Source organism: Ranitomeya imitator, chromosome 2 (assembly GCF_032444005.1).
Source record: "Ranitomeya imitator isolate aRanImi1 chromosome 2, aRanImi1.pri, whole genome shotgun sequence".
NCBI classification, from domain to species: domain Eukaryota; kingdom Metazoa; phylum Chordata; class Amphibia; order Anura; family Dendrobatidae; genus Ranitomeya; species Ranitomeya imitator.
The window spans coordinates 291863134-291891071 of record NC_091283.1 but is presented as its reverse complement, the minus strand read 5'-3'; positions in this window follow the sequence as shown (position 1 = coordinate 291891071).

Below are 27938 nucleotides of genomic sequence, written 5' to 3'. Positions count from 1 at the left end.
GGAGTGTGTGAAAAATATCCTAGTATGTGTAGATCTCTTCTCTGGTTGGCTGGAAGCCTATCTGGTAAAATGTGCAAATACTAAAGAGACTGCAGACAAACTGATGAAAGAACTGATCTGCAGGTATGGTGTCCTAGAAACCATAGAAAGTGATAGGGGTACCCACTTCACGGGAGAAATAATGAGGGAAGTCATGCAGGTCCTGGGAGTACAGCAAGCATATCATGCACCATATAGACCACAAAGTAGTGGGAAAGTGGAGACACTAAACGGGACACAAACTGGAAAATCAAAAGCCACGGCAGACACAGGAAAGAGCGGGGTAGAGTGCTTGTCTCTTGCACTCTTGTCAGTCACACACACTCCAAATAGAAAGACAGGTTTGTGTCCTTTTGAAGTCCCGTTTGGTAGTTTGCCAAAGGCTGGTCTGTACTTCCCACAGATGCTACAAATGCAACACGGTGCTATGACAGCTCATGTCCAGGCCTTACAGAAAAGACTTAATGTGGTGCATAAACATGTGTTTTCATCCATTCCAGATCCTAATGCCAGTGCAGACGTATATCAGCTGAATCCAGGTGATTGGGTGGTCATACACAGACGTACATCAGCTGAATCCAGGTGATTGGTGGTCATACACAGACACATGAGAAGGAGCCTAGATCCACAGTTTGACGGCCCATTTTAAAGTCCAGCTGACCACATTCACCTCAGGGAAACTTGAGGGAAAGCCCACCTGGATCCATTCCAGTCACTGAAAAAAGATCTTTCCACCAGCAGAATGACGGTTCTCCTAATCACCGTGCTGGCAGTGGTAGGATGTCTGCACCTTAGGGTAGTTTCACACTTGCGTTTTTGTCTGCAGCGTTTTTTTTCAAAAAAACGCATGCGTTTTTTTCCCTATATTTAACATTGAAAACGCATGCGTTTTTGTGTGTACGCGTTTGGTCGCGTTTTGAAACGCATGCGTTTTTTTACTGCATGCGTTCATTTTCAGAAATGCAACTTGTAGTATTTTTGAGAGGCGTTTTTTGGACCAAAAAAAACGCATGCGTTTTTCTATTAAAAAAACAGAAAACACACTGATATGCCACCCCCCAACATAAAGGTGATAAAGGGATCCTAACCCTAACCCTACCCCTAACCCTAACCCTACCCCTAACCCTAACCCTACCCCTAACCCTAACCTTACCCCTAACCCTAAGGGATCCTAACCCTAACCCTACCCCTAACCCTAACCTTACCCCTAACCTTAAACCCTAAGGGATCCTAACCCTACCCCTAACCCTAACCCTAAGGGATCCTAACCCTAACCCTACCCCTAACCCTAACCTTACCCCTAACCCTAAACCCTAAGGGATCCTAACCCTAACCTTACCCCTACCCCTACCCCTAACCCTAAGGGATCCTAACCATAACCCTACCCCTAAGCCTAACCCTACCCCTAACACTAACCCTAAGGGATCCTAACCCTAACCCTACCCCTAACCCTAATCCCTTTAGGGTTAGGGTTAGGGGTAGGGTTAGGGTTAGGATCCCTTAGGGTTAGAGGTAGGGTTAGGGGTAGGGTTAGGGTTAGGATCCCTTAGGGTTAGGGTTAGGGGTAGGGTTAGGGGTAGGGTTAGGATCCCTTAGGGTTAGACGTAGGGGTAGGGTTAGGGTTAGGATCCCTTAGGGTTAGGGTTAGCGGTAGGGTTAGGGTTAGGATCCCTTTAGGGTTAGGGTTAGGGTTATGATCCCTAACCCTACCCCTAACCCTAACCCTAACTATTTCTGTTTATAGTGGGTTTTTTACTTTATTTTGATGATTGGCAGCTGTCACACATTTCTCAGCATGCGTTTTAAAAACACAAACGCATGAAAAAATGCACGTAAACGCGTCAAAACGCTGCGTTTTTTTCACCACATGCAAAAACGCATGCGTCAAAAAAACGCAGCGTTTGCACGCGTTTACATGCGTTTTTTCACCATGCTTTTTTTGTGTTTTTTACCGCAAAAACGCACCCAAAAAAACGCAAATGTGAAACCAGCCTTACAGAGGCACTGGATAAACAAACTTATTCAACATCTTGCTTTTCTTATAAAAGACGCGGAAGGACAAAAACTGCTGGACTGTTGGATCTGCATACACAGCCCAGTATCTGCAAGGACTATGCTGTACTTAGACTTACCCCTGGAGCCAAGGAAGGTATTAACACCACACCACATATACAATGAGACTTGGACTCAGATTTTCTTGGTTCCTTAAGGCTCTTAATGAGACTAATACAATATAGAGACTCCAGCCAATTGGCTTAGCGGCCTAGCGGGATGGATTATTTTTGGTATTTTACAGACTTGTATGCAAATTTTGTTGCTTTGCTTATTGTTTTATGTAGCCATAAAAGCGCTAATATATTTATTACCTAAGCTATGGAATAATGTAGGTGCAGAAAAAAAATCTAAGGCTGAACCTTCTGTAGTATATCATAGGCCCCTTGTAGCCACTGCTGACAGGGGAGGTGAGTGTCCACACTGAGGGTGGATGGGTGAAGCAGGTAGGAAGTCCCCTTGTGGGTACTAGACCCATGAGACAGTAGCTCCTTTGTGGACATCAGCTGACCCCGTAGCAGAGGTTATACCATTTACAAAAGGGGGAAATTGATATAGAAGGGTTAATAGTTTGCCTTTAAGTGCCTTTTGCCTTTAATTGTTAGAATTTCTAGAATCTGTTGTTGTCATAGTCTGCTAGTCTCCTTTCCACTCCTTATCATGTATGTTCCCAATATTCAGCCATAACAGGCTCTGGGTACGTTAGAGAATAAAGGTCAGTATGACCCTGGGTGATGGTGGGGGCTACATGAATTGCATTAAGGTTGTAAATGGTATAAAATATTGCCTCTTGCTCTATTACTTCAGATAAAAGTGACTTGCTCACAGGATATGTGTGAGGTGTCTTTTTGTCTCCAAGCGCGCTTGTAAAATGACGGGCGTAACTCCACAATTTGGCCCTCACTGGTGATCTGTCAGCTGACGTTGGTCAGAACGAAAACAGCTATAACATCATAATGAATGGATGATGTCATAATGAATGGATGATGTCATAATCATTTTGATGATGTCATAATCAACTGATGATATCATAATCATTTTTATGATGTCATAATGAACGGATGATGTCATAATCATTTTGATGATGTCATAATGAATTGATGTTATAATCATTTTGATGCTGTCGTAATCAACTGATGATGTCATAATCATTTTTATGATGTCATAATGAACGGATGATGTCATAATCATTTTGATGATGTCATAATGAATTGATGTTATAATCATTTTGATGCTGTCATAATCAACTGATGATGTCATAATTATTTTGATGATGTCATAATGAACTGATGATGTCATGATCATTTTGATGTCATAATGAACTGATGATGTCATAATCATATTGATGATGTCATAATGAATGGATGATGTCATAATGAATGGATGATGTCATAACCATTTTGATGATGTCATAATGAATTGATGTTGTAATCATTTTGATGCTGTCATAATAAACTGATGATGTCATAATCATTTTGATGATGTCATAGTCATTTTGATGATGTCATAATGAACTGATGATGTCATAATCATTTTAATGATGTCATAATGAACTGATGATAATAATAATCTTTATTTTTATATAGCGCTAACATATTCTGCAGCGCTTTACAGTTTTGCACACATTATCATCACTGTCCCCGATGGGGCTCACAATCTAGAATCCCCATCAGTATGTCTTTGGAATGTGGGAGGAAACCGGAGTGCCCAGAGGAAACCCACGCAAACACGGAGAGAACATACAAACTCTTTGCAGATGTTGTCCTGGGTGGGATTAGAACCCAGGACCCCAGCGCTACAGTGCTAACCACAGCGCCACCGTGCTGCCCATGTTATGATGGCATAATTATTTTGATGATGTCATAATGAATTGATGTTATATTCATTTTGATGATGTCATAATGAACTGATGATGTCATAATCATTTTGATGCTGTCGTAATCATCTGATGTCATCATAATCATTTTGATGACGTCATAATGAACTGATGATGTCATAATCATTTTGATGATGTCATAATCAACTGATGATGTCATAATCATTTTGATGATGTCACAATCATTTTGATGATGTCATAATGAACTGATGATGTCATAATCATTTTGATGCTGTCGTAATCATCTGATGTCATCATAATCATTTTGATGATGTCATAATGAACTGATGATGTCACAATCAACAGACGATATCATAATCAACTGATGATGTCATAATCATTTGATGATGTCATAATGAACAGATGATGCCATAATCATTTTGATGATGTCATAATGAATTGATGTTATAATCATTTTGATGCTGTCATAATCAACTGATGATGTCATAATCATTTTGATGATGTCATAATGAACTGATGATGTCATAATCATTTTGATGATGTCATAATGAACTGATGATTTCATAATCATTTTGATGATGTCATAATGAATGGATGATGTCATAATCATTTTGATGATGTCATAATGAACTGATGATGTCATAATCATTTTGATGATGTCATAATGAACGGATGATGTCATAATTATTTTGATGCTGTCATAATGAATTGATGTTATAATCATTTTGATGCTGTCATAATCAACTGATGATGTCATAATTATTTTGATGATGTCATAATTATTTTGATGATGTCATAATGAACTGATGATGTCATGATCATTTTGATGTCATAATGAACTGATGATGTCATAATCATTTTGATGATGTCATAATGAATGGATGATGTCATAACCATTTTGATGATGTCATAATGAATGGATGATGTCATAACCATTTTGATGATGTTATAATGAATTGATGTAATCATTTTGATGCTGTCATAATCATTTTGATGATGTCATAATGAACCTGATGATGTCATAATCATTTTGATGATGTCATAATGAACTGATGATGTCATAATCATTTTGATGATGTCATAATGAATGGATGATATCATAATCATTTTGATGATGTCATAATGAATTGATGTCATAATCATTTTGATGATGTCATAACCATTTTGATGATGTCATAATCAACTGATGATGTCATAATCATTTTGATGATGTCATAACCATTTTGATGATGTCATAATCAACTGATGATGTCATAATCATTTTGATGATGTCATAACAACTGATGATGTCATAATCATTTTGATGCTGTCGTAATCATCTGATGTCATCATAATCATTTTGATGATGTCATGATGAATTGATGTTATAATCATTTTGATGCTGTCATAATCACCTGATGATGTCATAATCATTTTGATGATGTCATAATTAATGGATGATGTCATAACCATTTTGATGTCATAATGAATGGATGATGTCATAACCATTTTGATGATGTCATAATGAATTGATGTAATCATTTTGATGCTGTCATAATCATTTTGATGATGTCATAATGAACTGATGATGTCATAATCATTTTGATGATGTCATAATGAACTGATGATGTCATAATCATTTTGATGATGTCATAATGAATTGATGTCATAAACATTTTGATGCTGGCATAATCAACTGATGATGTCATAATCATTTTGATGTGTCATAATCATTTTTATGATGTCATAATCAACTGATGATGTCATAATCATTTTGATGCTGTTGTAATCATCTGATGTCATCATAATCATTTTGATGATGTCATAATGAACTGATGATGTCATAATCATTTTGATGCTGTTGTAATCATCTGATGTCATCATAATCATTTTAATGATGTCATAATGAACTGATGATAATAATAATCTTTATTTTTATATAGCGCTAACATATTCCGCAACGCTTTACAGTTTTGCACACATTATCATCACTGTCCCCGATGGGGCTCACAATCTAGAATCCCCATCAGTATGTCTTTGGAATGTGGGAGGAAACCGGAGTGCCCAGAGGAAACCCACGCAAACACGGAGAGAACATACAAACTCTTTGCAGATGTTGTCCTGGGTGGGATTAGAACCCAGGACCCCAGCGCTACAGTGCTAACCACAGCGCCACCGTGCTGCCCATGTTATGATGTCATAATCATTTTGATGATGTCATAATCATTTAGATGATGTCATAATGAACTGATGATGTCATAATCATTTTGATGATGTCATAATGAACTGATGATGTCATAATCATTTTGATGATGTCATAATGAACGGATGATGTCATAATCATTTTGATGATGTCATAATGAATTGATGTCATAATAATTTTGATGACGTCATAATCATGTTGATGATGTCATAATCAACTGATGATGTCATAATCATTTTGATGATGTCATAATCAACTGATGATGTCATAATCATTTTGATGCTGTCGTAATCATCTGATGTCATCATAATCATTTTGATGATGTCATAATGAATTGATGTTATAATCATTTGATGCTGTCATAATCAACTGATGATGTCATAATCATTTTGATGATCTCATAATGAACGGAGGATGCCATAATCATTTTGATGATGTCATCATGAATTGATGTTATATTCATTTTGATGTTGTCATAATCACCTGATGATGACATAATCATTTTGATGATGTCACAATCATTTTGATGATGTCATAATGAACTGATGATGTCATAATCATTTTGATGATGTCACAATCATTTTGATGATGTCATAATGAACTGATGATGTCATAATCATTTTGATGCTGTCGTAGTCATCTGATGTCATCATAATCATTTTGATGATGTCATAATGAACTGATGATGCCACAATCAACTGATGATGTCATAATCAACTGATGTCATAATCATTTTGATGATGTCATAATGAACAGATGATGTCATAATCATTTTGATGATGTCATAATGAATGGATGATGTAATAATCATTTTGATGCTGTCATAATCAACTGATGATGTCATAATCATTTTGATGATGTCACAATCATTTTGATGCTGTCTTAGTCAACTGATGATGTCATAATCATTTTGATTCTGTCGTAATCATCTGATGTCATCATAATCATTTTGATGATGTCATAATGAATTGATGATATAATCATTTTGATGCTGTAATAATGAACTGATGATGTCATTATCATTTTGATGATCTCATAATGAACGAAGGATGTCATAATCATTTTGATGATGTCATAATGAATTGATGTTATATTCATTATGATGCTGTCATAATCAACTGATGATGTCATAATGAATGGATGATGTCATAATCATTTTGATGATGTCATAATCATTTTGATGATGTCATAATGAACTGATGATGTCATAATCATTTTGTTGATGTCATAATGAATGGATGATGTCATAATAATTTTGATGATGTCATAAAGAACTGATGATGTCATAATCATTTTGATGATGTCATAATCATTTTGATGATGTCATAATCATTTTGATGATGTCATAATGAATTGATGTTATAATCATTTTGATGCTGTCATAATCAACTGATGATGTCATAATCATTTTGATGATGTCATAACCATTTTGATGATGTCATAATGAATGGATGATGTCATAATCATTTTGATGATGTCATAATGAACTGATGATGTCATAATCATTTTGATGATGTCATAATGAACTGATGATTTCATAATCATTTTGATGATGTCATAATGAATGGATGATGTCATAATCATTTTGATGATGTCATAATGAACTGATGATGTCATAATCATTTTGATGATGTCATAATGAATGGATGATGTCATAATCATTTTGATGATGTCATAATGAACTGATGATTTCATAATCATTTTGATGATGTCATAATGAACTGATGATGTCATAATCATTTTGATGATGTCATAATGAATGGATGATGTCATAATCATTTTGATGATGTCATAATGAATTGATGTTATAATCATTTTGATGCTGTCATAATGAATTAATGTTATAATCATTTTGATGCTGTCATAATCAACTGACGATGTCATAATCATTTAGGTGATGTCATAATGAACTGATGATGTTATAATCATTTTGATGATGTCATAATGAACTGATGATGTCATAATAATTGGATGATGTCATAATCATTTTGATGATGTCATAATGAATTGATGTTATAATCATTTTGATGCTGTCATAATCAACTGATGATGTCATAATCATTTTGATGATGTCATAATAAACGGATGATGTCATAATCATTTTGATGATGTCATAATGAACTGATGATGTCATTATCATTTTGATGATCTCATAATGAATGGATGATGTCATAATCATTTTGATGATGTCATAATGAATTGATGTTATAATCATTTTGATGCAGTCAAAATCATTTTGATGATGTCATAATCATTTTGATGATGTCATAATGAAGGGATGATGTCATAATCATTTTGATGATGTCATAATAAACGGATGATATCATAATCATTTTGATGATGTCATAATGAATTGATGATGTCATAATCATTTTGATGCTGTCATAATCAACTGATGATGTCAATCATTTTGATGCTGTCGTAATCATCTGATGTCATCATAATCATTTTGATGACGTAATAATGAACTGATGATGTCACAATCAACTGATGATGTCATAATCAACTGATTATGTCATGATCATTTTGATGATGTCATAATGAATTGATGTTATATTCATTTTGATGATGTCATAATGAACTGATGATGTCATAATCATTTTGATGCTGTCGTAATCATCTGATTTCATCATAATCATTTTGATGACGTCATAATGAACTGATGATGTCATAATCATTTTGATGATGTCATAATCAACTGATGATGTCATAATCATTTTGATGATGTCACAATCATTTTGATGATGTCATAATGAACTGATGATGTCATAATCATTTTGATGCTGTCGTAATCATCTGATGTCATCATAATCATTTTGATGATGTCATAATGAACTGATGATGTCACAATCAACTGACGATATCATAATCAACTGATGATGTCATAATCAGTTTGATGATGTCATAATGAACAGATGATGCCATAATCATTTTGATGATGTCATAATGAATTGATGTTATAATCATTTTGATGCTGTCGTAATCAACTGATGATGTCATAATCATTTTTATGATGTCATAATGAACGGATGATGTCATAATCATTTTGATGATGTCATAATGAATTGATGTTATAATCATTTTGATGCTGTCATAATGACCTGATGATGTCATAATCATTTTGATGATGTCATAATTAATGGATGATGTCATAACCATTTTGATGTCATAATGAATGGATGATGTCATAACCATTTTGATGATGTCATAATGAATTGATGTAATCATTTTGATGCTGTCATAATCATTTTGATGATGTCATAATGAACTGATGATGTCATAATCATTTTGATGATGTCATAATGAACTGATGATGTCATAATCATTTTGATGATGTCATAATGAATTGATGTCATAAACATTTTGATGCTGGCATAATCAACTGATGATGTCATAATCATTTTGATGTGTCATAATCATTTTTATGATGTCATAATCAACTGATGATGTCATAATCATTTTGATGCTGTTGTAATCATCTGATGTCATCATAATCATTTTGATGATGTCATAATGAACTGATGATGTCATAATCATTTTGATGCTGTTGTAATCAACTGATGTCATCATAATCATTTTAATGATGTCATAATGAACTGATGATAATAATAATCTTTATTTTTATATAGCGCTAACATATTCCGCAACGCTTTACAGTTTTGCACACATTATCATCACTGTCCCCGATGGGGCTCACAATCTAGAATCCCCATCAGTATGTCTTTGGAATGTGGGAGGAAACCGGAGTGCCCAGAGGAAACCCACGCAAACACGGAGAGAACATACAAACTCTTTGCAGATGTTGTCCTGGGTGGGATTAGAACCCAGGACCCCAGCGCTACAGTGCTAACCACAGCGCCACCGTGCTGCCCATGTTATGATGTCATAATCATTTTGATGATGTCATAATCATTTAGATGATGTCATAATGAACTGATGATGTCATAATCATTTTGATGATGTCATAATGAACTGATGATGTCATAATCATTTTGATGATGTCATAATGAATGGATGATGTCATAATCATTTTGATGATGTCATAATGAATTGATGTCATAATAATTTTGATGACGTCATAATCATGTTGATGATGTCATAATCAACTGATGATGTCATAATCATTTTGATGATGTCATAATCAACTGATGATGTCATAATCATTTTGATGCTGTCGTAATCATCTGATGTCATCATAATCATTTTGATGATGTCATAATGAATTGATGTTATAATCATTTGATGCTGTCATAATCAACTGATGATGTCATAATCATTTTGATGATCTCATAATGAACGGAGGATGCCATAATCATTTTGATGATGTCATCATGAATTGATGTTATATTCATTTTGATGTTGTCATAATCACCTGATGATGACATAATCATTTTGATGATGTCACAATCATTTTGATGATGTCATAATGAACTGATGATGTCATAATCATTTTGATGATGTCACAATCATTTTGATGATGTCATAATGAACTGATGATGTCATAATCATTTTGATGCTGTCGTAGTCATCTGATGTCATCATAATCATTTTGATGATGTCATAATGAACTGATGATGCCACAATCAACTGATGATGTCATAATCAACTGATGTCATAATCATTTTGATGATGTCATAATGAACAGATGATGTCATAATCATTTTGATGATGTCATAATGAATGGATGATGTAATAATCATTTTGATGCTGTCATAATCAACTGATGATGTCATAATCATTTTGATGATGTCACAATCATTTTGATGCTGTCTTAGTCAACTGATGATGTCATAATCATTTTGATTCTGTCGTAATCATCTGATGTCATCATAATCATTTTGATGATGTCATAATGAATTGATGATATAATCATTTTGATGCTGTAATAATGAACTGATGATGTCATTATCATTTTGATGATCTCATAATGAACGAAGGATGTCATAATCATTTTGATGATGTCATAATGAATTGATGTTATATTCATTATGATGCTGTCATAATCAACTGATGATGTCATAATGAATGGATGATGTCATAATCATTTTGATGATGTCATAATCATTTTGATGATGTCATAATGAACTGATGATGTCATAATCATTTTGTTGATGTCATAATGAATGGATGATGTCATAATAATTTTGATGATGTCATAAAGAACTGATGATGTCATAATCATTTTGATGATGTCATAATCATTTTGATGATGTCATAATCATTTTGATGATGTCATAATGAATTGATGTTATAATCATTTTGATGCTGTCATAATCAACTGATGATGTCATAATCATTTTGATGATGTCATAACCATTTTGATGATGTCATAATGAATGGATGATGTCATAATCATTTTGATGATGTCATAATGAACTGATGATGTCATAATCATTTTGATGATGTCATAATGAACTGATGATTTCATAATCATTTTGATGATGTCATAATGAATGGATGATGTCATAATCATTTTGATGATGTCATAATGAACTGATGATGTCATAATCATTTTGATGATGTCATAATGAATGGATGATGTCATAATCATTTTGATGATGTCATAATGAACTGATGATTTCATAATCATTTTGATGATGTCATAATGAACTGATGATGTCATAATCATTTTGATGATGTCATAATGAATGGATGATGTCATAATCATTTTGATGATGTCATAATGAATTGATGTTATAATCATTTTGATGCTGTCATAATGAATTAATGTTATAATCATTTTGATGCTGTCATAATCAACTGACGATGTCATAATCATTTAGGTGATGTCATAATGAACTGATGATGTTATAATCATTTTGATGATGTCATAATGAACTGATGATGTCATAATAATTGGATGATGTCATAATCATTTTGATGATGTCATAATGAATTGATGTTATAATCATTTTGATGCTGTCATAATCAACTGATGATGTCATAATCATTTTGATGATGTCATAATCAACTGATGATATCATAATCATTTTTATGATGTCATAATGAACGGATGATGTCATAATCATTTTGATGATGTCATAATGAATTGATGTTATAATCATTTTGATGCTGTCGTAATCAACTGATGATGTCATAATCATTTTTATGATGTCATAATGAACGGATGATGTCATAATCATTTTGATGATGTCATAATGAATTGATGTTATAATCATTTTGATGCTGTCATAATCAACTGATGATGTCATAATTATTTTGATGATGTCATAATGAACTGATGATGTCATGATCATTTTGATGTCATAATGAACTGATGATGTCATAATCATATTGATGATGTCATAATGAATGGATGATGTCATAATGAATGGATGATGTCATAACCATTTTGATGATGTCATAATGAATTGATGTTGTAATCATTTTGATGCTGTCATAATAAACTGATGATGTCATAATCATTTTGATGATGTCATAGTCATTTTGATGATGTCATAATGAACTGATGATGTCATAATCATTTTAATGATGTCATAATGAACTGATGATAATAATAATCTTTATTTTTATATAGCGCTAACATATTCTGCAGCGCTTTACAGTTTTGCACACATTATCATCACTGTCCCCGATGGGGCTCACAATCTAGAATCCCCATCAGTATGTCTTTGGAATGTGGGAGGAAACCGGAGTGCCCAGAGGAAACCCACGCAAACACGGAGAGAACATACAAACTCTTTGCAGATGTTGTCCTGGGTGGGATTAGAACCCAGGACCCCAGCGCTACAGTGCTAACCACAGCGCCACCGTGCTGCCCATGTTATGATGGCATAATTATTTTGATGATGTCATAATGAATTGATGTTATATTCATTTTGATGATGTCATAATGAACTGATGATGTCATAATCATTTTGATGCTGTCGTAATCATCTGATGTCATCATAATCATTTTGATGACGTCATAATGAACTGATGATGTCATAATCATTTTGATGATGTCATAATCAACTGATGATGTCATAATCATTTTGATGATGTCACAATCATTTTGATGATGTCATAATGAACTGATGATGTCATAATCATTTTGATGCTGTCGTAATCATCTGATGTCATCATAATCATTTTGATGATGTCATAATGAACTGATGATGTCACAATCAACAGACGATATCATAATCAACTGATGATGTCATAATCATTTGATGATGTCATAATGAACAGATGATGCCATAATCATTTTGATGATGTCATAATGAATTGATGTTATAATCATTTTGATGCTGTCATAATCAACTGATGATGTCATAATCATTTTGATGATGTCATAATGAACTGATGATGTCATAATCATTTTGATGATGTCATAATGAACTGATGATTTCATAATCATTTTGATGATGTCATAATGAATGGATGATGTCATAATCATTTTGATGATGTCATAATGAACTGATGATGTCATAATCATTTTGATGATGTCATAATGAACGGATGATGTCATAATTATTTTGATGCTGTCATAATGAATTGATGTTATAATCATTTTGATGCTGTCATAATCAACTGATGATGTCATAATTATTTTGATGATGTCATAATGAACTGATGATGTCATGATCATTTTGATGTCATAATGAACTGATGATGTCATAATCATTTTGATGATGTCATAATGAATGGATGATGTCATAACCATTTTGATGATGTCATAATGAATGGATGATGTCATAACCATTTTGATGATGTTATAATGAATTGATGTAATCATTTTGATGCTGTCATAATCATTTTGATGATGTCATAATGAACCTGATGATGTCATAATCATTTTGATGATGTCATAATGAACTGATGATGTCATAATCATTTTGATGATGTCATAATGAATGGATGATATCATAATCATTTTGATGATGTCATAATGAATTGATGTCATAATCATTTTGATGATGTCATAACCATTTTGATGATGTCATAATCAACTGATGATGTCATAATCATTTTGATGATGTCATAACCATTTTGATGATGTCATAATCAACTGATGATGTCATAATCATTTTGATGATGTCATAACAACTGATGATGTCATAATCATTTTGATGCTGTCGTAATCATCTGATGTCATCATAATCATTTTGATGATGTCATGATGAATTGATGTTATAATCATTTTGATGCTGTCATAATCACCTGATGATGTCATAATCATTTTGATGATGTCATAATTAATGGATGATGTCATAACCATTTTGATGTCATAATGAATGGATGATGTCATAACCATTTTGATGATGTCATAATGAATTGATGTAATCATTTTGATGCTGTCATAATCATTTTGATGATGTCATAATGAACTGATGATGTCATAATCATTTTGATGATGTCATAATGAACTGATGATGTCATAATCATTTTGATGATGTCATAATGAATTGATGTCATAAACATTTTGATGCTGGCATAATCAACTGATGATGTCATAATCATTTTGATGTGTCATAATCATTTTTATGATGTCATAATCAACTGATGATGTCATAATCATTTTGATGCTGTTGTAATCATCTGATGTCATCATAATCATTTTGATGATGTCATAATGAACTGATGATGTCATAATCATTTTGATGCTGTTGTAATCATCTGATGTCATCATAATCATTTTAATGATGTCATAATGAACTGATGATAATAATAATCTTTATTTTTATATAGCGCTAACATATTCCGCAACGCTTTACAGTTTTGCACACATTATCATCACTGTCCCCGATGGGGCTCACAATCTAGAATCCCCATCAGTATGTCTTTGGAATGTGGGAGGAAACCGGAGTGCCCAGAGGAAACCCACGCAAACACGGAGAGAACATACAAACTCTTTGCAGATGTTGTCCTGGGTGGGATTAGAACCCAGGACCCCAGCGCTACAGTGCTAACCACAGCGCCACCGTGCTGCCCATGTTATGATGTCATAATCATTTTGATGATGTCATAATCATTTAGATGATGTCATAATGAACTGATGATGTCATAATCATTTTGATGATGTCATAATGAACTGATGATGTCATAATCATTTTGATGATGTCATAATGAATGGATGATGTCATAATCATTTTGATGATGTCATAATGAATTGATGTCATAATAATTTTGATGACGTCATAATCATGTTGATGATGTCATAATCAACTGATGATGTCATAATCATTTTGATGATGTCATAATCAACTGATGATGTCATAATCATTTTGATGCTGTCGTAATCATCTGATGTCATCATAATCATTTTGATGATGTCATAATGAATTGATGTTATAATCATTTGATGCTGTCATAATCAACTGATGATGTCATAATCATTTTGATGATCTCATAATGAACGGAGGATGCCATAATCATTTTGATGATGTCATCATGAATTGATGTTATATTCATTTTGATGTTGTCATAATCACCTGATGATGACATAATCATTTTGATGATGTCACAATCATTTTGATGATGTCATAATGAACTGATGATGTCATAATCATTTTGATGATGTCACAATCATTTTGATGATGTCATAATGAACTGATGATGTCATAATCATTTTGATGCTGTCGTAGTCATCTGATGTCATCATAATCATTTTGATGATGTCATAATGAACTGATGATGCCACAATCAACTGATGATGTCATAATCAACTGATGTCATAATCATTTTGATGATGTCATAATGAACAGATGATGTCATAATCATTTTGATGATGTCATAATGAATGGATGATGTAATAATCATTTTGATGCTGTCATAATCAACTGATGATGTCATAATCATTTTGATGATGTCACAATCATTTTGATGCTGTCTTAGTCAACTGATGATGTCATAATCATTTTGATTCTGTCGTAATCATCTGATGTCATCATAATCATTTTGATGATGTCATAATGAATTGATGATATAATCATTTTGATGCTGTAATAATGAACTGATGATGTCATTATCATTTTGATGATCTCATAATGAACGAAGGATGTCATAATCATTTTGATGATGTCATAATGAATTGATGTTATATTCATTATGATGCTGTCATAATCAACTGATGATGTCATAATGAATGGATGATGTCATAATCATTTTGATGATGTCATAATCATTTTGATGATGTCATAATGAACTGATGATGTCATAATCATTTTGTTGATGTCATAATGAATGGATGATGTCATAATAATTTTGATGATGTCATAAAGAACTGATGATGTCATAATCATTTTGATGATGTCATAATCATTTTGATGATGTCATAATCATTTTGATGATGTCATAATCATTTTGATGATGTCATAATGAATTGATGTTATAATCATTTTGATGCTGTCATAATCAACTGATGATGTCATAATCATTTTGATGATGTCATAACCATTTTGATGATGTCATAATGAATGGATGATGTCATAATCATTTTGATGATGTCATAATGAACTGATGATGTCATAATCATTTTGATGATGTCATAATGAACTGATGATTTCATAATCATTTTGATGATGTCATAATGAATGGATGATGTCATAATCATTTTGATGATGTCATAATGAACTGATGATGTCATAATCATTTTGATGATGTCATAATGAATGGATGATGTCATAATCATTTTGATGATGTCATAATGAACTGATGATTTCATAATCATTTTGATGATGTCATAATGAACTGATGATGTCATAATCATTTTGATGATGTCATAATGAATGGATGATGTCATAATCATTTTGATGATGTCATAATGAATTGATGTTATAATCATTTTGATGCTGTCATAATGAATTAATGTTATAATCATTTTGATGCTGTCATAATCAACTGACGATGTCATAATCATTTAGGTGATGTCATAATGAACTGATGATGTTATAATCATTTTGATGATGTCATAATGAACTGATGATGTCATAATAATTGGATGATGTCATAATCATTTTGATGATGTCATAATGAATTGATGTTATAATCATTTTGATGCTGTCATAATCAACTGATGATGTCATAATCATTTTGATGATGTCATAATAAACGGATGATGTCATAATCATTTTGATGATGTCATAATGAACTGATGATGTCATTATCATTTTGATGATCTCATAATGAATGGATGATGTCATAATCATTTTGATGATGTCATAATGAATTGATGTTATAATCATTTTGATGCAGTCAAAATCATTTTGATGATGTCATAATCATTTTGATGATGTCATAATGAAGGGATGATGTCATAATCATTTTGATGATGTCATAATAAACGGATGATGTCATAATCATTTTGATGATGTCATAATGAATTGATGATGTCATAATCATTTTGATGCTGTCATAATCAACTGATGATGTCAATCATTTTGATGCTGTCGTAATCATCTGATGTCATCATAATCATTTTGATGACGTAATAATGAACTGATGATGTCACAATCAACTGATGATGTCATAATCAACTGACTATGTCATGATCATTTTGATGATGTCATAATGAATTGATGTTATATTCATTTTGATGATGTCATAATGAACTGATGATGTCATAATCATTTTGATGCTGTCGTAATCATCTGATTTCATCATAATCATTTTGATGACGTCATAATGAACTGATGATGTCATAATCATTTTGATGATGTCATAATCAACTGATGATGTCATAATCATTTTGATGATGTCACAATCATTTTGATGATGTCATAATGAACTGATGATGTCATAATCATTTTGATGCTGTCGTAATCATCTGATGTCATCATAATCATTTTGATGATGTCATAATGAACTGATGATGTCACAATCAACTGACGATATCATAATCAACTGATGATGTCATAATCAGTTTGATGATGTCATAATGAACAGATGATGCCATAATCATTTTGATGATGTCATAATGAATTGATGTTATAATCATTTTGATGCTGTCATAATCAACTGATGATGTCATAATCATTTTGATGATGTCATAACCATTTTAATGATGTCATAATGTATGGATGATGTCATAATCATTTTGATGATGTCATAATGAACTGATGATGTCATAATCATTTTGATGATGTCATAATGAACTGATGATTTCATAATCATTTTGATGATGTCATAATGAATGGATGATGTCATAATCATTTTGATGATGTCATAATGAACTGATGATGTCATAATCATTTTGATGATGTCATAATGAATGGATGATGTCATAATCATTTTGATGATGTCATAATGAATTGATGTTATAATCATTTTGATGCTGTCATAATGAATTGATGTTATAATCATTTTGATGCTGTCATAATGAACTGATGATGTTATAATCATTTTGATGATGTCATAATCAACTGATGATGTCATAATCATTTTGATGCTGTCATAATGAATTGATGTTATAATCATTTTGATGCTGTCATAATCAACTGATGATGTCATAATCATTTTGATTATGTCATAATGAACGGATGATGTCATAATAATTTTGATGATGTCATAATGAACTGATGATGTCATAATCATTTTGATGCTGTCATAATGAATTGATGTTATAATCATTTTGATGCTGTCATAATGAACTGATGATGTCATAATCATTTTGATGATGTCATAATGATTGGATGATGTTATAATCATTTTGATGATGTCATAATCAACTGATGATGTCATAATCATTTTGATTATGTCATAATGAACGGATGATGTCATAATAATTTTGATGATGTCATAATGAACTGATGATGTCATAATCATTTTGATGCTGTCATAATGAATTGATGTTATAATCATTTTGATGCTGTCATAATCAACTGATGATGTCATAATCATTTTGATGATGTCATAATCAACTGATGATGTCATAATCATTTTGATGATGTCATAATGAACTGATGATGTTATAATCATTTTGACGATGTCATAATGAACTGATGATGTCATAAGAATTGGATGATGTCATAATCATTTTGATGATGTAATAATGAATTGATGTTATAATCATTTTCATGCTGTCAAAATCAACTGACGATGTCATAATCATTTTCATGCTATCATAACCAACTGATGATGTCATAATCATTTTGATGATGTCATAATGAATGGATGATGTCATAATCATTTTGATGATGTCATAATAAACGGATGATGTCATAATCATTTTGATGATGTCATAATGAATTGATGATGTCATAATTATTTTGATGCTGTCATAATCAACTGATGATGTCAATCATTTTGATGCTGTCGTAATCATCTGATGTCATCATAATCATTTTGATGACTTCATAATGAACTGATGATGTCATAATCATTTTGATGATGTCATAATGAACAGATGATGTCATAATCATTTTGATGATGTCATAATGAACTGATGATGTCATAATCATTTTGATGATGTCATAATGAACTGATGATGTCATAATCATTTTGATGATGTCATAATGAACTGATGATTTCATAATCATTTTGATGATGTCATAATGAATGGATGATGTCATAATCATTTTGATGATGTCATAATGAACTGATGATGTCATAATCGTTTTGATGATGTCATAATGAATGGATGATGTCATAATCATTTTGATGATGTCATAATGAATTGATGTTATAATCATTTTGATGCTGTCATAATGAACTGATGATGTCATAATCATTTTGATGATGTCATAATGAATGGATGATGTCATAATCATTTTGATGATGTCATAATGAATTGATGTTATAATCATTTTGATGCTGTCATAATGAATTGATGTTATAATCATTTTGATGCTGTCATAATCAACTGATGACGTCATAATCATTTTGATGATGTCATAATGAACTGATGATGTCATAATAATTTTGATGATGTCATAATGAATGGATGATGTTATAATCATTTTGATGATGTCATAATCAACTGATGATGTCATAATCATTTTGATTATGTCATAATGAACGGATGATGTCATAATAATTTTGATGATGTCATAATGAACTGATGATGTCATAATCATTTTGATGCTGTCATAATGAATTGATGTTATAATCATTTTGATGCTGTCATAATCAACTGATGATGTCATAATCATTTTGATGATGTCATAATCAACTGATGATGTCATAATCATTTTGATGATGTCATAATGAACTGATGATGTTATAATCATTTTGACGATGTCATAATGAACTGATGATGTCATAAGAATTGGATGATGTCATAATCATTTTGATGATGTAATAATGAATTGATGTTATAATCATTTTCATGCTGTCAAAATCAACTGACGATGTCATAATCATTTTCATGCTATCATAACCAACTGATGATGTCATAATCATTTTGATGATGTCATAATGAATGGATGATGTCATAATCATTTTGATGATGTCATAATAAACGGATGATGTCATAATCATTTTGATGATGTCATAATGAATTGATGATGTCATAATCATTTTGATGCTGTCATAATCAACTGATGATGTCAATCATTTTGATGCTGTCGTAATCATCTGATGTCATCATAATCATTTTGATGACTTCATAATGAACTGATGATGTCATAATCATTTTGATGATGTCATAATGAACAGATGATGTCATAATCATTTTGATGATGTCACAATGAACTGATGATGTCATAATCATTTTGATGATGTCATAATGAACTGATGATTTCATAATCATTTTGATGATGTCATAATGAATGGATGATGTCATAATCATTTTGATGATGTCATAATGAACTGATGATGTCATAATCATTTTGATGATGTCATAATGAATGGATGATGTCATAATCATTTTGATGATGTCATAATGAATTGATGTTATAATCATTTTGATGCTGTCATAATGAATTGATGTTATAATCATTTTGATGCTGTCATAATCAACTGATGATGTCATAATCATTTTGATGATGTCATAATGAACTGATGATGTCATAATCATTTTGATGATGTCATAATGAATGGATGATGTTATAATCATTTTGATGATGTCATAATGAACTGATGATGTCATAATCATTTTGCTGATGTCATAATGAATGGATGATGTCATAATCATTTTGATGATGTCATAATGAACTGATGATTTCATAATCATTTTGATGATGTCATAATGAACTGATGATGTCATAATCATTTTGATGATGTCATAATGAATGGATGATGTCATAATCATTTTGATGATGTCATAATGAATTGATGTTATAATCATTTTGATGCTGTCATAATGAATTAATGTTATAATCATTTTGATGCTGTCATAATCAACTGACGATGTCATAATCATTTTGGTGATGTCATAATGAACTGATGATGTTATAATCATTTTGATGATGTCATAATGAACTGATGATGTCATAATAATTGGATGATGTCATAATCATTTTGATGATGTTATAATGAATTGATGTTATAATCATTTTGATGATCTCATAATGAATGGATGATGTCATAATCATTTTGATGATGTCATAATGAATTGATGATGTCATTATCATTTTGATGATCTCATAATGAATGGATGATGTCATAATCATTTTGATGATGTCATAATGAATTGATGTTATAATCATTTTGATGCAGTCAAAATCATTTTGATGATGTCATAATCATTTTGATGATGTCATAATGAATGGATGATGTCATAATCATTTTGATGATGTCATAATGAATGGATGATGTCATAATCATTTTGATGATGTCATAATAAACGGATGATGTCATAATCATTTTGATGATGTCATAATGAATTGATGATGTCATAATCATTTTGATGCTGTCATAATCAACTGATGATGTCAATCATTTTGATGCTGTCGTAATCATCTGATGTCATCATAATCATTTTGATGACGTCATAATGAACTGATGATGTCACTATCAACTGATGATGTCATAATCAACTGATTATGTCATGATCATTTTGATGATGTCATAATGAATTGATGTTATATTCATTTTGATGATGTCATAATGAACTGATGATGTCATAATCATTTTGATGCTGTCGTAATCATCTGATGTCATCATAATCATTTTGATGACGTCATAATGAACTGATGATGTCATAATCATTTTGATGATGTCATAATCAACTGATGATGTCATAATCATTTTGATGATGTCACAATCATTTTGATGATGTCATAATGAACTGATGATGTCATAATCATTTTGATGCTGTCGTAATCATCTGATGTCATCATAATCATTTTGATGATGTCATAATGAACTGATGATGTCACAATCAACTGACGATATCATAATCAACTGATGATGTCATAATTATTTTGATGATGTCATAATGAACAGATGATGCCATAATCATTTTGATGATGTCATAATGAATTGATGTTATAATCATTTTGATGCTGTCATATTAAACTGATGATGTCATAATCATTTTGATGATGTCATAATTAATGGATGATGTCATAATCATTTTGATGATGTCATAATAAACGGATGATGTCATAATCATTTTGATGATGTCATAATGAATTGATGATGTCATAATCATTTTGATGCTGTCATAATCAACTGATGATGTCAATCATTTTGATGCTGTCGTAATCATCTGATGTCATCATAATCATTTTGATGACTTCATAATGAACTGATGATGTCATAATCATTTTGATGATGTCATAATGAACAGATGATGTCATAATCATTTTGATGATGTCATAATGAACTGATGATGTCATAATCATTTTGATGATGTCATAATGAACTGATGATTTCATAATCATTTTGATGATGTCATAATGAATGGATGATGTCATAATCATTTTGATGATGTCATAATGAACTGATGATGTCATAATCATTTTGATGATGTCATAATGAATTGATGTTATAATCATTTTGATGATGTCATAATGAATGGATGATGTCATAATCATTTTGATGATGTCATAATGAATTGATGTTATAATCATTTTGATGCTGTCATAATGAATAGATGTTATAATCATTTTGATGCTGTCATAATAAACTGATGATGTCATAATCATTTTGATGATGTCATAATGAACTGATGATGTCATAATCATTTTGATGATGTCATAATGAATGGATGATGTTATAATCATTTTAATGATGTCATAATCAACTGATGCTGTCATAATCATTTTGATTATGTCATAATGAACGGATGATGTCATAATAATTTTGATGATGTCATAATGAACTGATGATGTCATAATCATTTTGATGATGTCATAATGAATTGATGTTATAATCATTTTGATGCTGTCATAATCAACTGATGATGTCATAATCATTTTGATGATGTCATAATCAACTGATGATGTCATAATCATTTTGATGATGTCATAATGAACTGATGATGTCATAATCATTTTGATGATGTCATAATGAACTGACGATGTCATAAGAATTGGATGATGTCATAATCATTTTGATGATGTAATAATGAATTGATGTTATAATCATTTTCATGCTGTCAAAATCAACTGACGATGTCATACTCATTTTCTTGCTATCATAGTCAACTGATGATGTCATAATCATTTTGATGATGTCATAAAGAATGGATGATGTCATAATCAACTGATGATGTCAATCATTTTGATGCTGTCGTAATCATCTGATGTCATCATAATCATTTTGATGACGTCATAATGAACTGATGATGTCACAATCAACTGATGATGTCATAATCAACTGATTATGTCATGATCATTTTGATGATGTCATAATGAGTTGATGTTATATTCATTTTGATGATGTCATAATGAACTGATGATGTCATAATCATTTTGGTGCTGTCGTAATCATCTGATGTCATCATAATCATTTTGATGACGTCATAATGAACTGATGATGTCATAATCATTTTGATGATGTCATAATGAACAGATGATGTCATAATCATTTTGATGATGTCATAATGAATGGATGATGTCATAATCATTTTGATGCTGTCACAATCAACTGATGATGTCATAATCATTTTGATGATGTCACAATCATTTTGATGATGTCATAATGAACTGATGATGTCATAATCATTTTTATGCTGTCGTAATCATCTGATGTCATCATAATCATGTTGATGATGTCATAATGAACTGATGATGTCACAATCAACTGACGATATCATAATCAACTGATGATGTCATAATCATTTTGATGATGTCATAATGAACAGATGATGCCATAATCATTTTGATGATGTCATAATGAATTGATGTTATAATCATTTTGATGCTGTCATAATCAACTGATGTCATAATCATTTTGATGATGTCATAACCATTTTGATGATGTCATAATGAACTGATGATGTCATAATCATTTTGATGATGTCATAATGAACTGATGATTTCATAATCATTTTGATGATGTCATAATGAATGGATGATGTCATAATCTTTTTGATGATGTCATTATGAACTGATGATGTCATAATCATTTTGATGATGTCATAATGAATGGATGATGTCATAATCATTTTGATGATGTCATAATGAATTGATGTTAAAATCATTTTGATGCTGTCATAATGAATTGATGTTATAATCATTTTGATGCTGTCATAATCAACTGATGATGTCATAATCATTTTGATGATGTCATAATGAACTGATGATGTCATAATCATTTTGATGATGTCATAATGAATGGATGATGTTATAATCATTTTGATGATGTCATAATCAACTGATGATGTCATAATCATTTTGATTATGTCATAATGAACGGATGATGTCATAATAATTTTGATGATGTCATAATGAACTGATGATGTCATAATCATTTTTATGATGTCATAATGAATTGATGTTATAATCATGTTGATGCTGTCATAATCAACTGATGATGTCATAATCATTTTGATGATGTCATAATCAACTGATGATGTCATAATCATTTTGATGATGTCATAATGAACTGATGATGTTATAATCATTTTGATGATGTCATAATGAACTGATGATGTCATAAGAATTGGATGATGTCATAATCATTTTGATGATGTAATAATGAATTGATGTTATAATCATTTTCATGCTGTCAAAATCAACTGACGATGTCATAATCATTTTCATGCTATCATAATCAACTGATGATGTCATAATCATTTTGATGATGTCATAATGAACGGATGATGTCATAATCATTTTGATGATGTCATAATGAATGGATGATGTCATAATCAACTGATGATGTCATAATCATTTTGATGCTGTCGTAATCATGTGATGTCATCATAATCATTTTGATGATGTTATAAAGAAGTGATGATGTAACAATCAACTGATGATGTCATAATCAATGGATGCTTTCATAATAATTTTGATGATGTCATAATGAATTGATGTTATAATAATTTTGATGCTGTCACAATGAACTGATGATGTCATAATCATTTTGATGATGTCATAAGGAATTAATGTTATTATCATTTTGATGCTGTCATAATCAACTGATGATGTCATAATCATTTTGATGATGTCATAATGAACTGATGATGTTATAATCATTTTGATGATGTCATAATGAACTGATGATGTCATAAGAATTGGATGATGTCATAATCATTTTGATGATGGCATAATGAATGGATGATGTCATAATCATTTTGATGATGTCATAATGAATGGATGATGTCATAATCATTTTGATGATGTCATAATGAATTGATGTTATAATCATTTTGATGCTGTCATAATCAACTGATGATGTCATAATCATTTTGATGATGTCATAATGAACGGATGATGTCATAATCATTTTGATGATGTCATAAACATTTTGATGATGTCATAATGAACTGATGATGTCGTAATCATTTTGATGATGTCATAATGAACTGATGATGTCATAATCATTTTGATGATGTCATAATGAATGGATGATGTAATAATCATTTTGATGATGTCATAATGAACTTATGATGTAATAATCATTGTGATGATGTCATAATGAATGGATGATGTCATAATCATTTTGATGATGTCATAATGAATTGATGCTATAATCATTTTGATGCTGTGATAATCAACTGATGATGTCATAATAATTGGATGATGTCATAATCATTTTGATGATGTCATAATGAATTGATGATGTTATAATCATTTTGATGATGTCACAATGAACTGATGATGTCATAATAATTGGATGATGTCATAATCATTTTGATGATGTCATAATGAATTGATGTTATAATCATTTTGATGCTGTCATAATCAACTGACGATGTCATAATCATTTTGATGCTGTCATAATCAACTGATGATGTCATAATCATTTTGATGATGTTATAATGATTGGATGATGTCATAATCATTTTGATGATGTCATAATGAACTGATGATGTCATAATCATTTTGATGATGTCATAATGAACGGATGATGTCATAATCATTTTGATGATGTCATAACGAACTGATGATGTCATAATCATTTTGATGATGTCATAATGAATGGATGATGTCATAATCATTTTGATGATGTCATAATGAACTGATGATGTAATAATCATTTTGATGATGTCATAATGAATGGATGATGTCATAATCATTTTGATGATGTCATAATGAATTGATGCTATAATCATTTTGATGCTGTGATAATCAACTGATGATGTCATAATAATTGGATGATGTCATAATCATTTTGATGATGTCATAATGAATTGATGATGTCATAATCATTTTGATGCTGTCATAATCAACTGACGATGTCATAATCATTTTGATGCTGTCATAATCAACTGATGATGTCATAATCATTTTGATGATGTTATAATGATTGGATGATGTCATAATCATTTTGATGATGTCATAATGAACTGATGATGTCATAATCATTTTGATGATGTCATAATGAATGGATGATGTCATAATAATTTTGATGCTGTCTTAGTCAACTGATGATGTCATAATCATTTTGATGCTGTTGTGATCATCTGATGTCATCATAATCATTTTGATGATGTCATAATGAATTGATGTTATAATCATTTTGATGCTGTAATAATGAACTGATGATGTCATTATCATTTTGATGATCTCATAATGAACGAAGGATGTCATAATCATTTTGATGATGTCATAACGAATTGATGTCATATTCATTTTGATGCTGTCATAATCAACTGATGATGTCAATCATTTTGATGATGTCATAATGAATGGATGATGTCATAATCATTTTGATGATGTCATAATCATTTTGATGATGTCATAATGAACTGATGATGTCATAATCATTTTGATTATGTCATAATGAACAGATGATGTCATAATAATTTTGATGATGTCATAATGAACTGATGATGTCATAATCATTTTGATGATGTCATAATGAATTGATGTTATAATCATTTTGATGCTGTCATAATCAACTGATGATGTCATAATCATTTTGATGATGTCGTAATCAACTGATGATGTCATAATCATTTTGATGATGTCATAATGAACTGATGATGTTATAATCATTTTGATGATGTCATAATGAACTGATGATGTCATAAGAATTGGATGATGTCATAATCATTTTGATGATGTAATAATGAATTGATGTTATAATCATTTTCATGCTGTCAAAATCAACTGACGATGTCATAATCATTCTCATGCTATCATAATCAACTGATGATGTCATAATCATTTTGATGATGTCTTAATGAACGGATGATGTCATAATCATTTTGATGATGTCATAATGAATGGATGATGTCATAATCATTTTGATGATGTCATAAATGAATTGATGTTATAATCATTTTGATGCTGTCTTAACTGATGATGTCATAAGCATTTTGATGATGTCATA